Source organism: Solanum pennellii, chromosome 5 (genome assembly GCF_001406875.1).
Source record: "Solanum pennellii chromosome 5, SPENNV200".
Taxonomy (NCBI): Eukaryota; Viridiplantae; Streptophyta; class Magnoliopsida; order Solanales; family Solanaceae; genus Solanum; species Solanum pennellii.
Genome location: NC_028641.1, coordinates 17482471 through 17499985, shown reverse-complemented (window position 1 = coordinate 17499985; position 17515 = coordinate 17482471).

Genomic DNA, 17515 nt, shown 5'->3' with positions numbered 1-17515 from the left:
TAATATCACATATGAGGGTTGTATTGAATGGATATTCCCATGTAATACCTATTAATCTAATAATGATAATATACAAGGGATTAGTATACGATTATCCAAACTAAGCTATGTTGAATAATGAAGGCTTAAATCTTTGCATCGAGTGTACTAGACAATGAGAGGTGTTGGCTTCCCATATAGGAAGATTCATCCTAAAGTTCCTTATTTATGTTGGCCCCATAGGAAGGCTAGCTAGTGGACATATAAAGTAAGTTATGTTTATGTTTTAGTTCTACCTTGGCAAGTAGAGAATCTTATTTCAGTGTAGGGTTCATTACACTTGATTCCATGTTTTAGCTCACATGGTCTATATTGGTTAAGACAATTGTTCCCTAATGTAAAATGAAGTAATAAAGTGATCACTAACTAGGATGACTTAAGGGGTTTGACTTAGTATAGGTAGGGGTATGAGGCTGTCACAACCCGCATGTATAAACTACAAGTTAGGGAATTCATAGGTCATAACATGGCGTACTTCACCTCCCAATTGTCTACTACAAGACCTTGAACATCATTCATTTTATACAAATGAAAAGTAGTGCAGAATTCTATTTTTTTTCAAAACGTAATGCGGAGATCATTTAAAAAGACGTCAAACATTCGTCTCATAACCATCTATGACATCAAGAATACAATTGTCTTGGGTCAGATCCTATAAAAGTCTAGCATAAAGGAAAACAAAAAGACAACATAGTGGTGATAGTCCTCAGATTCTATGAGGACTAACCAATCCTCTCTTCTTGGAAACTTGTAAACTCTACCGTTGCAAGCCAACAAAAATCCTCAAGACCCTACATGGACAAAATGCAGGCAATATGAGCTAGTACAATATAAACTTCGTATGGAAACTATCATACCAAACATAAGATATCTCAAAGGGTTAGACGATAATACATATAAACAGAAGAGATAAAGACATATGAATAACATAAGCATAATAAAGAATTATAAACTCATTGACTTTCTTACTATTATTAACAATATCACAAGCCACCTCTGACTGTACATGTACAAGGCTACGGTAGCATCCCATACTACTACCAAAACAAAGTACATCTCTTGTTTCATACTTAATCATACTTCACTTTCATAATTACAAACTAAGTTCATCATGTCATATGAACATTATTCCACTAAGCAAACTCAAAATATTCTTGTGCAATGCATGTGAAGCATCCTATACTACCTTATACTCTAAGCATATATTTAAGTCATCCTATCTTGTTCGATTAAATCTCTACTAGCCTTACTTAATAGTAAAGAGTAATACACTCTTATGATTCCCTCAAAACATTCTTGTTCAATGTACATGAGTCATCCCATACTACATCTTTAGTCTACTTTACTAGGAAAGGTAACTCTAATCCAGTCCTATCTTTAATCTCTTCTTCTTTAGAGACCCTAGGTTATAGCTTGTGTAATGCACTATGATGTCCCATACCACCATTCATGCAAGGTACTACTTTTGGATCCTTTCATTGTTTCTTCTTACTTTGGAGCCTTAACCCTATCTTGATATTTTAAACACTATGAGATACTTATTTAATTACATCTAAATTACTTAATCATATGGATCCTATGAAATACTTTTTAAGGTATGTCTTGAACCATTAATCATGAACACTACGAGATACCCCTTGCGCATGTCTAAGTTCATTCACACACTATGAACACTACTAGATACCCCTTGGGCATGTTTAAGTTCATTCGTTGCTTATGAACACTACGAGATGCTTCTCAAGCATGTCTAAGTTCACAAAATATGTAGATATATACTAGGACACCTTGACTTTAGTATGTGAAGGACTCCCGCCTCATGAGACCTAATGGAATAGTCATCATAACTACTAGGTGTGTCTCTCGTTTCTACTTGTAGTATGGATCCTTGCTAGACTATTCGTCTCACTTTGCGTATCCACTTGGATTCAAGCATATACTCCAAGGATTACTTGTCAACCCTTGCTCAACCTTCTCTCATGAAAGGACGTCCTAGTTAATCTCTCCATGCTCAAATGAATTTTATAACTTTCAATCAGTCATTCTAGATCGTCAGCCAAAATGACAATCCTAAGGTTCATTATTCATCCATTCATTCTATCTTCATTCATAGTTAGATTATAGAGCCTCTTAGCCTTAGCTTTGCTCTATCATTCTTCAATACTAGGTGAATATTGCAATAGTTCATACTTTAGGGTTAAATTCAATCAAGACCGATCCCAATTAATCAAACCTAGTTCAATTAATGCTAATATGATTGAATCATGATTAAATATTATAGAATGTAATCAAGTTAAAATGAATCAACACAAAACCTTCATCAAGTCTCTAATGGCCTAAGATCACTATGATCACCCTCAAACTCAATCATCATAATTCACTATAAGAAGTTCATAAAACAGTATATAATCATAAGATAAACATCGTTGAATTCTACCCACTAGATTACGATCAAAATCAAGACTTACCCACAATGCAATCACAACTCTCTCTTGAATGAGGTTCTTTGGATTCACAATTGAAGGTAAACTAGGGGCTTCATGGATGGAAGAATCCATGAATGAATAAGATTAACATACCTTATATTATATCGTTAATCTTAACTTGAATCCATGGAGAATACATCCTAAGCTGCTAATACCAATTCTTCTTCTTCTCTAATGGTGTTCTTGAGAGTTGTAATGTGAGAGAGGGGTTTTGATTTAATATCTAGGGTCTAGGAGGGTCTTTTATGGTTTAAATAGTCATAAAATACATAAAACTACTTAAATAACCTCCCATGCATTAATTTGGACGTGGGGTGAATTTCCCAATTTACCCCTTCACTAAACAGTGAAGAGTTCGAAAGTTTTAAGCTCATCGACGAAAGTCACCTACAGGGAGTCGACCAGACAATGGGCCGTACTTTCAAGCCGTCGTCTTTTTCAGAGACTGCTCCAAGTGGAATTTACTTTAGGATATTAAGTATAAACATATGCCTCTCCATCTACGGGGTATCAACCAACACACGAGGCATCGATTGCCTCATCGATGGAACTGCTCAGGTAGTGTCTATGCAATGGTTGGGGTCCTTCATTAGATACATTTGAGGGGCCCTTGGGATGTTGTGACTGTAGTTTACACTAAAAATACATACAACTATAGGTTAGGAACCATGTCAAACAATTTGAAGCTTAAACTCAACTTAAAAACTTATAATACATACGTCGGCATGCTGGCACGTCTCAAGGCTAAATTTCAAATGTCACCGGACGTTCTTGGTTGTTTCACCTCGAAACTCTCTCAAACTCTACATACTTCCTCTAAACACCATATTTTACCCTTTTAAGACCTCTTAAGATCATTACATTACATGTTAGGCTCTGTATGGACCTAATTCATTTTTGGGTCCTTATAGGGACTCTACGTAGACATTGCACAGGTTGGCTCTAAAAGGAGTTAGGAGGTTTTTCTTATATATTATAATATAATGATATATATATATATATATATATATATATATATATTGTTTCTACATTATATTACTCCTATATGATGTTGGTCACATTATTGACCATGCTGTTGGTCTAATTTGCTATATGTATTGATGTCTACTAATGATGATACGTATTACGTAACAAAGCATTACTTATGATCTCCTACCTTAATTACATGATTATGTGGGGTTATGGCTCTTCATATGAGCATTGCACTTATGGGCTTGGGATAGGATTTTTGGTAAGGGTTGTTTTATGTTGGGGATATAAAGTAATGAACATAATATGTTAAGACGACTTTATGATCATGTTGTCCTATTTATGAACATGTAGTATCTTGTTGCGATTTATTGTCTTGTATGCATTTTATTTTGTGTGTATAAGGGTTTCCTAAATGACTTAGATTGTCTTCAAAAAGCAAAATGTCCCTTTCTGATGAATGATTTCAAAGGTTTTATGTGCATATGCCTATACATAGTACAAGTGATGTACTAGCCCATGTTACTATGTTTTCTACAAATTGTAGGTCCTGTCCATTGAGTTTCATATTTCCATTGAAGAAGACTTGCATTCCCATTCTCCAAATTGGGTAGGTCACCACTTTCTGAGGATGGAGCCACTATCTACCTATTGGATGTTGTTTAGTCTTTAAGACATTTTAGTTCATTCTCTTTCTTTTGAAGACTATTATGTATATGCCTATATGTGGTTGTTATTGGAATGAAGTAAGGGCAATGCCCAAATGTTGTATTTGTTTTACATGTACTAATATGAGACGTATCCTAGACTTCATATAATTTTATATTGCTATCTTATGCATGTGAATTAAAAGTAGAAGCCTATGTAGTGCTTCCTACTGCGAGGAGTCTATGTAAACTCCCTATGTGCATATGATGTGTAAGCGAGAGTCTATGTAAGCCTCATGATGTAGAATTAATTGAATAGTTTTAAATTTTCCACATTTTTAACCTATGATATGTTATGGATAGTGTTAAGATGGTAGTATTAGTCTTCTTCGAGGACGACGATGTTGGCTACGTGCTCCCTTGATGTGACAAACTTGGTATTAGATCACAACATTGAATATATATAGGATGAATGTCTAATTAAACCACATCTATGTATATTCTTAATAATAATTTTGAAGCGCGCTACACTTAATAATGACATACTAGAGGATGCTTAGGAAATTCCCATCTTCTTGTAATCCTATGAGTGGCTCTAAAGTGTACATAGTGTGTGTTTTCACCTAAGCCTTTTTTTGTGGTTACAGGTATGAATAAGAAAAGAGAAGCTGCACAGATGGACGAGGAAGTGATTTCTAACGAGGGGGATCATGACAACCAAGCTCCTCCGCAGGACAATAAGTCCCACCATTTGAAGAATGTGCCAATGGTAATCAAATTCCAATTGCTCCTCTACCGATGACCGACAGAGAGATAATGGCAGCTTTTGTCAATTTGGTCCATGCCATAACTTTACAAGATAATGGAGTCTGTTCTCAATTCCAAGCCATGACGATCCAAGTAATCATTAAGTTGGACCATGTGTGCCTCATCATGCTTGCACTACGGCATCTCGTTTGAGATACTTGACTAGGATGAAACCTCCTTTGTCTTGGGGTCAAAATCATTTGACGACCCTCATGATTTCCTTGATGAGGTCTATAAGATCTTTTTTTCTATAGGTGTGACTCCGAATGACAAAAAAGCCGAGTTGGCTTCCTATCAACTCAAATATGGAGCACAAACTTGGTACACTCAATGGAGAGATAATAGGGCACTAAAGGGTGGGCCTATGACATGAGAGATTTTCAAAAGGGCTTTTCTTGATATGTTCTTTTCTACAGAGTTGAAGGGAGCTAAGGTGGAAGAATTCATCAATCTTCATCAAGGAGGTATGATTGTACTTGACTACTCCTTAATTTTACTAAATTGTCCCTGTATGCTCCATCCTTGGTGTCTAACCCAAGGGATGAGATGAGTCCTTTTGTTACGGGAGTGTCAAATCCCTTGTGGAAGAATGTCGTTTATCTATGCTTCATGATAATATGAATATTTCTCGTCTAATGGTTCATGCTGAACAAGTGGGAGAGAGCAGGGTAAGGATGAAGAATAAAGAGGCCAAACAGGCCAAGTCTTTTGAAAGTGGTTCTTCCAAGGAGAGATTGGAAATTGAAGAAAACTCTCGATTCAAGAAGACGTTCTCCAACCAAGTTCCTTCTAAGTTCCCTCAGACTCTTGATGATAGGTTACTTCAGCCTAAGACCCAAAAGAAAAAGAGTGGAAACTCACCTAGTGAGAAGACTACTTGTACCATGTCTGGTAAGGGTCATATCGGTGAATGCTTAATTGGAACGAGTAATTTCTCTTGATGTGGGAAAAGTAGTCTGAAAATTAGAGATTTCCCTAACGTGAAAAAAAAGTGAAAAGAGGAGTGGACAAGCATGTGGTTAAAATGTTGATACACCAAGAAAGAATCACTTTTATGCTCTCCATTCTAGGGGTGAACAAGTGAGTTGTCCCGACGTGGTAACCGGTATGTTACAAGTTTTCATAATTGATGTTTATGCTTTAAATAATCGGGGCGATATTCTATCTTTTGTTACTCTTTTTGTAGATATAATGTTTGATACTTTGACGGATACCTATGTGAACCATTTAGCGTGACTACCTCAGTGGGTGAATCGGTGGGTGCAAAGAGGTATATAGAAATTTTCCTATAATGTTTTCCAATCGAGTTATTACTATTGAATTAGTAGAACTTGATATGGTTGATTTTGATGTTATTTTGGGCATGGATTGGTTGCATGCTTGTCTTGCTTCCATTGATTGTAGGACCGGAGTTGTAAAGTTTAACTTTCCCAATGAACCCGTCTTAGAATGGGAGGGAAGTTCTACTTCAATAGGTTGTATCATTTATTGTTTAAAGGCTTGTATAAATGAAGTTTATACCATAATGGGAGAGTCAATGATTTACACTCCAAAACTTCTCCCATTGAGTTAGTCCCCGTAGTGAGAGAATTTTAGAGGTCTTTCGTAGTCATATTCTTGTAATTCCTCCCGAACGACAAATTGAATTTGGTATTGACTAGATGCCGGATACCAATCCCATTTCAATTGGTCCTTATCTTATGGCTCTGGTCGAATTGAAAGAGTTGAAGGTTCAACTCAAGGATTTTCTAGAAAAAGGCTTCATCTCAACCTAGTATTTCCCCATGGGATGCTCCATTTTTATTTGTGAAAAACAAGGATGGGTGCCTTATGATATGTGTTGACTACTGATAATTGAATAAAGTTATCATTAATAATAAGTATCCTATCCCTTGGATTGACGACTTGTTTGATCAACTCCAATGAGCCAAATACTTTTCCAAGTTTGACTTGATGTCGGGACACCGCCAACTTAGGGTGAGGAATGAAGATATTCCCAAAATGGCTTTTCGAACAAGATATGATCACTATCAGATAAGGTTGATGTCTTTTTATTTGACTAATTCCCAGACGGCATTTATGGACCTAATGAATAGGGTGTTTCAAAACTACATTGATACCTTTGTGATTGTCGTCGTAGATGACATTTTGGTATATGCGAAGAATGAGGGTAAGCATATGGATTATTTGATAGTGGTTTTCCAAGTCCATAAAGAACACCAAATTTTGGCCAAGTTTAAAAAATTTGAGTTTTGGTTGAGGTCTTTGCCATTTGTTTGTCACATTATCTCTATTGAATGGGTAAAGGTAGATTTGAGAAAGACGGAAATGGTCAAGAATTGTACTAGGCCATTGGCTCCAACCCACATTATAAGTTTCTTGGGTCTAGTCTGGTACTATAGGAGGTTTATTGATGGATTTTCATTCATTGTTTCTCCTTTGCCTACTTTGACCTAAAAGAATGTGAAATTTGAGTAGTCGGAGGCTTCTGAAAGAAGTTTCAAAGTGTTTAACAATAGGTTTACCTCCGCTCCGGTGTTAACTTTATCGGAGGGTACTAAGGTTTTAATGGTACATTGTTATATATACCGAGTGGGATTAGGTTCTGTCCTTATGCAACTCAGGAAAGTTATGACATATGATTTGAGACAACTCAAGGAACATGAGAAGAACTAACCAACATATTATCTTGAGTAAGTGGTCGTGGTGTTTGCCTTGAAAATATTGAGGCATTACTTATATGGTTTTCATGTTGATGTGTATACCGACCTGAAGATTCTTCAATATGAGTTTACCCAAAAAGGGTTGAATCTCCGACAACGAAGATAGTTAGAATTGTTGAATGATTATGATATGAGTGTTCTCTATCACCCCCGCAAAGCCAATGTGTTTGCAGATGCTCTAAGTCGTATAACCATGGTTAGTGTGTCTCATGTTGAGGAGAGAAAAAAAGACCTACTGAAGGATGTCCATAGATTGGATCGTTTGGGTATTCGATTGGAAGATTCTCCTAATGGTGGTTTTATGGTACATCATAACTCGGAATCGTATTTTGTGGTTGAGGAGAAGACTAAGAAACACCTTCACCCATAATTGATGGATTTAAAGGAATTGTTTCTTGGTTAGATTAATGAGACATTGTCCTTGGGAGGATGGTGTTTTGAGGTACCAAGAGAGGTTATGTGTACACCATATGGTGATGATTTGAGGAATCGGATTCTAGAGAAAGCTCATGGTTCCCGTTATTCGATTCATCCAGGTTCTACAACGATATATCATGACATTAGAATAGTGTTTTGGTGGGATGGCTTGAAAAGGGACGTAGAGGAATTTGTTGCAAAGTATCTAAAATACCAAAAAGTAAAAGCCGAGTGTCTTACATAATCAAATTCAAATTCATACATGGGAGTGGGATGACACTAATGTGGACTTTATAGTTGATTTTCCTTGGACTTAAAGGAAAAATAATTCTATACGGGTTGTAGTGGATAGATTGACCAAATACGCTCATTTTATTCCCATTAATCCCACTTATACATCGGAGGATTATGGGAAGATCTATATAGATGAGATTTTTAGTCTTCTTGGTATTCCGTTATCCATCATATCGGATAGGGGCGCATAATTCACATGTAGATTTCACAAGTCGTCTCAAAAACTGTTGCGTACAAGAGTAAAGCTAAGAACCTCTTTTCATCGTCAAATGGATGGTCAAGCGCAACGTACTATTCTAACTCTTGAATAAATTCTTATACTTGTGTCATAGACTTAAAGGGGAGTGGGTATGAGCACTTGCCTTTGGTGGAGTTCTGTTATATCAATAGTTACCATTCACCTATATCGATTGCTACTTTTGGAACTCTGTGTGGTAGGAGATGTATATCTCTTAAGGGATGGTTTGAGGTTGGAGAGTCTTCATTTCTTAGTCCCAAATTGGTCCATGATGATTTGAAGAGAGTTCATATGATAAAGGACCAATTACAAAAAAACTTAAAGTCGATGAAAGTCTTACGCCAACAATAAGAGGAGAGACTTAGAATTTAGAGAAGGTGATAAAGTGTATTTGATTTCACCCATGAAAGGGGTGAGGAGATTTAGCAAGAAAGGGAAGTTTAGTCCTTCTTATGTGGGTCCCTATGATATTTTTTAAAGGGTTGGCATGGTTGCATAAGAATTGAGATTACCTAGTGACATAGTTTTGGTTCACCTAGTTTTTCATGTCTCAATGCTTAAGAAATGCATTGGTGACCCCGAGTCCATTCTTCCTATTGTAGGGTTCGAAGTGGATGAGAACCTCTACTATGAAGAGATTCTGGTGGAAATCCTTGATCATCAATTCAAGAAGTTGAGGAACAAAGAGGTGGCTTCCGTAAAGGTGTTATGGAGGAACAACCTAGTTGAGGGAGAAACATGGGAGGATGAGGCCGACATGAAGTCCTGTTATCCTCATATCTTTGCTAATTAAGGTTAGTTGTTCCAATTAATGATGAAAATAATGAATTATCTGAAATTAGGTTTATTTCTAAGTATGGACATATTTTTATAAGGGTTGTGTTTATATGAGTTTTCATGAAAGAAGCTTTTTATGTCAACTTGCACTTATGTGAAGTATATGTTTTGTCTTCTTGAGCTGTTTGGTATTTTGATTTTTTCTTGAGACGAATATGTTAAGCTCATTAAAATCATGTTGAGCTCATTTTAATGTTGAAAAGGTAATTCCTCATAATGTGTTATGAAATGTTGAGCTCATATATGTTGTGATGTTAGTTTCTTTGTGTAAATGGCATGATGATATGTAAATATGAGATGTGAATCATGATGATTACATATTTTTTTGATCGGCTGCTCGTATTGAGTTTATCTTTTCCCTTCAAAAGACTTTAGTGTCATTATGGGACGAATATCCAAGGGAGGGGGATAATGTAACACTCCAAAAGTCTATGACCTAACCTAGAGCTTCAGATGATAAACTAATACTTGTAACACTATTTTAAGTCCTAAAGTAATGTCTATAAAAACAATTAGGAGGTATTTGGGTTAAAATGTCAAGGAATGTCCAAGACGTCCGGTGAACTTGTAACTTGGACTAGTGGGGTGTCTTGATGGTTTTAAGGAGGTGTCGAAAGGATTAATCATGGTGATGTGATGAGGAGGGACATAGGTGCTTAAGAAGGTTCAAAAGGAATGTGGTAAATGTGAGGAGTGCTACTTAAAGGGCAAGCCAAATCAAAATGGCCAAGGCTGCCAAAGAAGGGAGGCTACTGCCTCACTCCTCACGACCATGACCATGTTTCATGGTCATGACCACAGACAAGGTGGGGATCTCGTGAAGGTTACTTTTTCATGGGGAAAGAGAGGTCATATAACCTAGCTACTGTCCAAGACACCATGAGGCACTTTATGACACGTGGTGCACTTGATGGAAGGAGAGGGTTGGCAGTGAAAATGTCTTAGCCAAATGAATAGAGTTTTTCTAGGCATTGGGGAGATACTGCCTAAGTGAACCACGAGCCACTTAATGGGCCGTGGTGCATTTTCATGGAAGGGATCAAGGGTGCCTCATAGTCTTGACTTAGAAGAAAAATGGGGGTGGCTCGTTTGAGGGACCTCCTGCCTCACTTTCAACAACCTCCACCACAGTCCATCATGCTCTTCACAGACCATAAAGTGGGGCGTGAAGGTGGACGAAGGCCAAATACTAAAGTGAAGTTGGACTTCACTTCTGGAAGTACAATATAATGAGGGGCAGTTTGGGTATTTTGGGGGTGGACAATCTATTGACTTTAGGTGAAAGATCATTTATTTCCCACTCAAAAAACAAAAATCAAAATTGAAACTCAAATTCCTCCCATTTCTCTATACTTTCTCTCTCTTCATTCTTCCTCCATTGAAGGAACAAGAAGATTGAGGAAGAAGATAAAGTCTGCAAGGTTTTCACTCAATTTTTATGGACAAAGCTTCATTAAGGTATTCGTTTTCACTCTTGGGTTTCCTTTCCCCAAGAGATCCTTTCCAAATTGGTTTTCAAGTAACCCAATTCTTAGGTTTTCCTTCTACAAATCGAAATTGATGATTAATTGTGTTGAATTATTGTTTCCTATGACTAATTAAGTATCAATTGATGACTAATTGGTGTTAATCAAAGGAAATTTTTTATGGATCCAGTCCTCTTCCTAAATTCTCCAATTCTTGGTTCTTACTTGTACATTGAGGGAAGTATATGCATGTGTGGGCTGTTTTACTTGTCCTAATTCATCTATAGACTGACTAGTATGTATTGTTTTTGGGATTGATCTTGGTTCTTGAAGTATCCATGAATGAACCCTTTCCTCTTAAATATAGATTATGAACTCATGATTAATTGGTTAGTATTGATAAAATTGACTTAGTTATTGTGTTAATTACTATTGAATAATTTTGTTACACCTAATTATGGATGAAATTGGATTGGTTATGGATAAGACCAATGATGATTGATTTTGATGACTAATGATCTTGAAGCTTTAATTCAATAATGATGACTTTTACTATGTGATGAAGTTCAATAGAAGCATGTTTTATGATTGAATTTAGTAGGTGTTGGTACGATAATGAAATTTAAATGTCTTTATTATTTGATTCTGAGAGCCTGCTTAAGATATAATGATATAAGGTTGGTTATGGATTTCCTATGTGCCTTATTATTAAATGATTATGATGATATGCTAATCTCACATATGAGGGTTGTATTAAAAGGATATTCTCATGCAACTCCAATTGATATAATGATGATAATATACAAGGGGTTAGTCTCCTATGACCTAAACTAAGATAGGATTAATAATGATGGCTTAAAGAGATTTCCAAAAGGGACTTTATCTTAGCAACGAGTGATCTTGACAATGAGAGGTGTTGGTTTGCCATAGTTGAAGATTCATCCTATAGTTCTGCATGAGATGTTGACTCCCCTATGAGGGACATTCACATTATGGTTTTTGAGGAAATGAGGTATCCAATTCTAGTGAGCATATAGAGGGTTCAAGATATATCTCCTATTTACTTACCTATGTTACCCTCATAGGAAGACTAGCTAGTGGATCCACCAAGAAAGTTATGTTTAGGTTTTACTTCTTCCTTTGCAAGTAGAGCACCTTATTTTGATATAAGGTTTATCACACTGTGTTCCATGTTTTATCTCACATAATCTATGTAGGTTAAGGCAATTGTTCCGGAATGTTAAATGAAGTAATAAAGTCAACACTAACTAGGGTGACTTAAGGTGGTTAACTTAGTATAGGTAGGGATATAGGACTCTACCTAGACATTACACAAGTTGACTGTAAGAGGAGTCTTAGACGGTTGTTCTTATGTATTAATATCATGAAATGTATATACATTGATTCTACATGATATTACTCCTTTATGATGTTGGTCACATTGATGATCATGATGTTGGTCTAAATTTCTATATGTCGTAATGACTACTTATGATGATAAGAATTATGTAACAAAGAATTACTTATGATCTATTACTTTCTTCACTTGATTATGTGAGGTTATGGGGCATCACATGAGCATTGCAGTTTTAGACTTGGGATGATATTGTTGGTAAGGTTCTTGTATGTTATAGATATGAACTAATGAACATGATATATAACATGACTTTTTTATGATGTTGTCCCATTTATGAACATGTATTATGTTGATGTGATTCCTTGTCTTGTATATGCTATATTGTGTATCCATTAGGGTTTTCTAAATGACTTAGCATGCCTTAAAAAAGTAAATGTCCCTTTCTCATGCATGCTTTAAAAGGTTTTATGTGCATATGCCTATAGTTCGTACAACTGATGTACTAACCCATGTTTCTATGTTTAATACAAAATGTAGGTTTCGGCCGTTTAGTTTCTAGAAGGATATTAAAGAAGAGTTGGATTCTCATTCTCCATGTTCGGTATGCCCTAATGTTGTATTCGTGTTAGATGGTTTAATATTAGACATATCCTAGACCCAAATGAATCTATATTGATATCTTATGCATGTGAAATAAAAGTAGAAGCGGATGTAGTTCTTCTTGTTTCGAGGAGTCTATGTTAACCTTCTATGTATATATAACGTGTAAGTGAGAGGTATATGTAAACCTCATTATGCAGAAGTAAATTAAATGTTTCAAATTATCCACAATTTATACCAATGATATGTTATGATGAATGTTAAGAGGGTAGTCTTAGTTCTCTTCGAGGACGAGGATGTTGGTTATGTCTAGGGGTGCTCCCTCGATTTGCAAGGAGTTTATAAGGATGGTTAGTTAGTTAATTAGCTTTCTAAAGAAACCTATAATACCCTAACCCCAAGTCCCTAAATCATTTTAACTAAACTCACAAACACAACTCAAAACTCAACTTCTCTCTGAAACCCCGCTCCCAACTAAGAACTCCATTGAGGAAGAAAAGCAATCTTCAAATATGCTTTCAAGAACTGAACATTCGTCCAAAAATCCTTGAGGATTACAAGGTATGGAAGCTCTTCACATTTGGGATCCTTTTCCCCAAGAGATCATTTCAAAATAGATTTTAAAGTTTTCTAACTTTATAGGTTTTACTCAATTATGTGGGTCGTTTTCTAAACTTTATTTCATCAATCTAAATTTTCTGTTTATGATTACATATGGATGTGTAGGTATGAATTCAAGTATTCTTTATGGTTTTTGACCAATTATATCATGACATGTGAATCTTCCTTCTTTATCAATTCTAAGACCTAACTTGTGTTGGATGAATATTGAAATGTGAGATGCTAGTACGAATATGTATAATTCACTATTGTGTTGTGATGTTAACCTATTTGATGGATGATTATCATGAATTTAAAGTTAAACCTTTAAAGGTTCTTGAAGGCTATAAGTAAGGGTTTTCAAGGTTATGAACATGTTATTATGGAATAGTTGATACACCCTTGGGTGTTTACTTGATGTATGTATTGTGAAGTTTAATTATGATTTCATCTTCCCGATAACCCTAAGAATGACCAAGTATTTATGGTGTGGTTATGAATGTTATTCTATGATATGAACATGAATGTTGTCAGATTATTATGGATGTTTTATTATGTTGAATTGAAGGTAATTCTCATGCACATTACATGAGTATGATATGACAGATGCATTGTCACATGATGTTCGTTATATAATTAAAGGGCATTCTGATTTTTAAACCTTTAAGATAAATGATATGTTGGGGACTATGGAACTAAGGTATTCTATATGAACTAATAATGAAATTAAGGCTTAACATAGCCTAAAAATGGGAATTGAGCTTAGCACCAAGAGGATATGCATAACAGGAATCTCTTCCCAAAGGAAGGAAGTTTCTAGAATTGGTCTCATTAGATAGAAACACCTATGTTTGTATGTATAAGGTTTTCTAGTAACAATCTTATTATCCCTTAATTATGCACCCACGTAGGTTGTAGCTAGTGGATCTACCTAGAACCTATCATGAATGTATGCCCAACTTTGGAAAGTAGGACACTCTCTTTTCGGTATGGGAGTTACACACCAGAATCCATGTAGATCACATGGTCTTTGTCGGTTATGACAAAGTTTCACAAATGCTTAAATATGAATAAAGATAATAATATGAATTATAACTAGGCTTCTTGACAAACCCCAAAAATTCCATGACCTACCCTAGAGTCTCATATGAAGTATAATGAAGATTTTAGACCTAAATAGAGTAACTAACTTTTTTGAGAAGTATTGGAGGCACAACATAAAAGATAGGCCTTCATGTCCGAAAATTAGTTAAATTCAACTAGTTGATGTCCCTATATTTTGTGAAGATTTCAGAGAGTCATATGACGTTAAAAACATGTAAAAAGACATTTAATAGGTAGAATGTAGTAAAGCGGGTAAAAATGTATATTCACGACACCCCCACGAACAAAAGAAGGGTCCTTTGGGAGGACCCATTAATTGGGCGAGCAAGCTTCCAAGGCAACTCTCATGCATGAAGATTCTGTTGGTTCTGGCGTGTTGCGCACCCATCACGTGGAAATATGAAATTGGCCTAGAGACGCAGGTCTGAAATGGAACCTTCTGCCTTAGCTAAAATTTCAAAAATAAATTGGGGAATTAGTCTCGCGACGCGCACCTACTTCCAAGATTTCGTATACGTCGTATTTTTGGTGTCTTAACTTTACATAAGATTGGGTCATTTGGGTAATTTAATGGGTGACTACATAATATCTTACGTTCATTTTTTGTTCACTTTTATCACTCAAACCAAGTCCCACAAGTTGAACTCAAAAATTTATGTCTCCCAAATTAACTCTCTTCCTCTAAAACTCCAATGAAGACCAATAGATCTCCAAGAAAAAGATAAAGCCTTCTAGTTTTCAACTCAATTTTGTGGATAACTCTTCCTTAAGGTATGATTTATTTCACTCTTGGGATTCCTTTCTCCAAGAGGTCCCTCCAAAAGATGATTTCTAAATCCCCCAAATCTCGGTTTTCTTATACACATGGGTCTTCATTCAAAAACAAAATTATGAATCAGTTATTGTTTATTGTGCTGAATTAAGGTTATTCAAGTATATAATGATGGTTATTTGATGATTTCCTATGAGATTTCTTTAGACCCGTGTCTTTCACCTAATTACTTCAAAACCTTGAAATTGATATGGTGAATTGTGAAGATTATGAATATGTAGATTGACTAGATTGTTGTTAATTATGTAATTGGTTCTTGGAATTACCTTGTTTATGTAATCAGTTTTGTATTCTTGGTAATGGAAGTATTAAGGTTCTTTGAAGGACAAAGAGGTATGTTGATTGGTTCTTGGTGGATTCAATTGTGAATTATGAGTTACTTAGATAGTAATTCTGCTATGTCTAATATGTTGTTGTGGTGCTGATGCTAGAAATTCCTCATCTCTAACCCTAAGACATTGAATTATACATGAATTATGTATGTATGATATGATTTGAATATTATATGATCGAAAGAAATTTCTCAAGATTATAATAAAGTATTAAGTGAAAGTATAACTTACTTGTATGTGGTTTCTAAAGTGAAAGGGTAGTTCTCACTTATGAATGCTTAGGAGCTATTATGATAAAATATTAACATAGTATTCTAGAGGAGACTAATATGATCTTTTATAATGAGTATGATGATTACTAAAGGGAATAGTTGCTTAGCAATAAAAGGTCATGTAAATGAGATGGAGGTCCCACGTTAGTAAGTCCAGCTTCCCACATTGGTATACTCACGTTAGTAAGTCTGAATTCTCTAATTTTGTATTGTCTCATGAGATGGAAACCTCCATGTTAGTAAGTCACGGTTTCTAGCATCAATCATCTTGACTCTTAATTATGTTCCCACACAAGACCGTAGCTTCGTGGATCCACCTAGATAGCTATGAACAAATGGTTACATCTTGGGCATGTGTTAACCCTCTGTTTTTCAGTGTGGGAACACCAGATTCCATGTAGCTCACATGGTCTCATGTCTATTATTGCACTTCTTTCCATAATGTAAAAGTAATGAACAAGTATGCATGTGAACTCATATTAGGGTCGTCTTAAAGGCTACTGCATACTGTGAGGGAGGGTATGTGACTTATCGTACACATTGCACATATGAGATCCTAAGGGATTGTTCTAGTAGTGTTCTTAACAATTAAGATTATTATTATGATTAACATTATGTTAATAAGCTATGAATTGGCATTAATTTATAAGTGTGTTATGAAAATATGTTGTAAGTATGAAGTGGGTTGATTAATGTGATAATTAGCCTTGGATGGGATTATGGGGTTCTATCTTTGGCATTGCACAAGTATCACTAGGTGATATATATGTTGGGTTTCTATTATGTGGAATTGACTTATTACGCTTCTTATATATGCATGTTCAATTAAATTGATACAAAACATGGTCTTAAATAAATTGTCCTTTTCTCATGCATTGATGACTTTTGTGGATAGGAGTCATAATTAGTACATATGTTTTGTACTAACCCATATTTATCCCTTCTTCCCATAAATTTTAGGTTATGGCTATTGAGGAGATTCGTTTTAATTAAAGAAGAAGACTTGGCACCTTCCTAAGTCAATTGGTGAGTCTTCACGAGTTTAGAGGATAGAACCACTTATCAGGCCTTGTTAGTTTTTTTTTGTTTTGAGACAATAATTCTCTTCTCATGTTGAAACTTCGTTGTAGCCTATATGGCATGTAATTTGACTAAGGGTTGTGCCCAACCTATTGTTATTCAGGCTTTGGATGGTTAAATGTGAGACGAACTATTAGACTTTGTTGTTGTTAAATGTTAAGTGAGAAGCCTATGTATGCTTTATATGTAGAGCTCTATGTAAATTGCATTGCGTATATATGCAATGTTTTAAATTTATCTGCGTTTTTGACCTATGATAAGTGATGAAGAATGCTAAGAGGCTTGTCTTTGTCATCTTAGAGGAAGACGACGCCGGTTACACCTAGGGGGTACTTTTGGTAATACCAAACTTTGTATCAGAGAATTAGGTTAAAGTAAATCTTAGGATTGATAGGTAAACCACGTCTATGAGGTATAC